We start from the raw sequence: 1862 nt of genomic DNA, 5'->3' as shown, positions 1-1862 counted from the left end.
GCTGAACAACAGCTCAACCTGGAGCTGGGCTGCCGTGAGTCGCAGGCGGGCGACGGCAGGTGGGTTGCCATGGGCTACCGTGTGTAGCCAGCAGCTGCTGTGAGCGGCCACCCAGAAGCCGGCGACTGATCTGCCTCACCTGGTAAGAGTCCAATGATGGTGCCAATTTGGGCCAGTGAAGCAACATCCTCCACAACTAGACTGAAGAACAAACGGACAGCAACTTGTCTGTTCCCCTTCCCCCAATTCCCCAATAAAAATCTTAAAAAATAATAATAAATAAATAAAATAAAATGGATGGGTAAGACAAAGTGGTAGTAGTTCCCACACTATCCATTTTAACTTCATTTTATCACAAAGCTGTTGTATACAAGATTCTCTAAGGTGTAAAATATTCATTTCCTCATTCATAAGCTCTTTATATGCTTTAGGGGGAAGCCTGTTTATATCACAAATTTTCATGGAAACTACTTGTAAGATGATAGCTATTATTAGAAGAAATGCTAAATGTTAATTCTCACTGAAATACCATAAATTCAATCCATGAGGAGCTCAGCAAAGCCATGAGTCAGCCAGAAGCCACTCTCTCGTGCACTGATTCACTCATTTGAAAAATGTCTTGGGGTGACCTGTTAGCTCAGTTGGTTAGAGCCTGATGCTGATAACATCAAGGTTGCTGGTTCAATTCCGGCATGGGCCACTGTGAGCTACACCCTCCTTAAAAGAGTCAACTATGCCATTGTAGCATGAAAGAAATGTGTAACCAATGACCATGGCTGTTCCCCAATAAAAAAATTTTTTTAAGTTTATTTTTAAAAAAGAAAAATGTCTCATGGCATATGCACAGTACCTAACCATCCTTGTAGTATCCTTGGCTATGCTTGCATTGACACGTCTTGGTGCTTTTATGATTTTTTTGTAAGTTTCCTCAATGGACATGTATCACTGTCACTAACAATGGTAAGAAAAACATAAAAAAATTTAATCTGCAGGGATACTTTTCTCAAAATTCCACCACAAATTTATCCAATAAAATAGTGAACTGTAAACAGGCAAGTTTTAGACATTTTGTATAACTTACATCTTCATTTAAAAAGATGAAATAAACTTTCTTCTATATTCTCTACCCATGCTTCAGATGTAATCATTAGAAAAGATTTTTTTAAAGTAAAATTACTGGCTTAAAGTGTATGAAAAATTTTAAGATTTGATATACAGTGTCAAAATTTATTGACCTTAATTCTTAAAAATATATATGTATATCTATGTCCTTTATAATTATTGAAGTAATATAAATTTAGTGTCAAGTATGAATAAAATGCAACAAATTTTAAAGAAGGAAAACATCACTCCTAGTCTCAATCCTAGGAATAACTACTTAATGTCTCCACCTCAATCTGTTCTTAATCCATGTGTTTATATATATATATATATATACACACACACACACACCACACACACACACACACACACACACACACATATATATATGTATATATATAAATGTATTAGCACATTTTTATTTGCCTTGCATTTCACTTTCCACAACTTACTGCTTTTGATTTATATAACCTGGAGGGTTTTTTTAAATTATTATATCTCATAATTTAAGACTTACTTTTTAATTGTTGCATTCTTTTATAACTGTAATTGTAATAATAATTTAGACCCAACTCTGTTTAATTGTGTTCAGTTCTTACTGACACTGCACTTAAACAACAATTTCCCCTTTCTTAAATAATTTATGTGATTAAGCCCTCATAAATCTGAAGTGAGGGCCAGCCTAAGTGGCGCGTTGGTTAAGAGCTGGCTTGGGATGCCAGAGGGCCCTGGTTCGGATCCCACATATGAGGGCCAGTGAC

At 35.9% G+C, this 1862-nt stretch overlaps 1 non-coding gene across 1 annotated transcript; it reads left to right on the top strand.

Moving 5' to 3' along the window:
• Positions 1 to 626: 626 nt before the first annotated feature.
• TRNAI-GAU (transfer RNA isoleucine (anticodon GAU)) lies at positions 627 to 700 on the top strand. The gene has a single exon. It is a non-coding gene; the product is annotated as a tRNA-Ile (tRNA).
• The last annotated feature ends 1162 nt before the right edge of the window (positions 701 to 1862 follow it).

The sequence above is a fragment of the Hipposideros armiger genome, unplaced genomic scaffold (genome assembly GCF_001890085.2).
Source record: "Hipposideros armiger isolate ML-2016 unplaced genomic scaffold, ASM189008v1 scaffold_52, whole genome shotgun sequence".
Classification (NCBI taxonomy): domain Eukaryota; kingdom Metazoa; phylum Chordata; class Mammalia; order Chiroptera; family Hipposideridae; genus Hipposideros; species Hipposideros armiger.
Note: the sequence above shows the minus strand (reverse complement) of the source record. Positions and strands in the feature narration are given on the sequence as shown.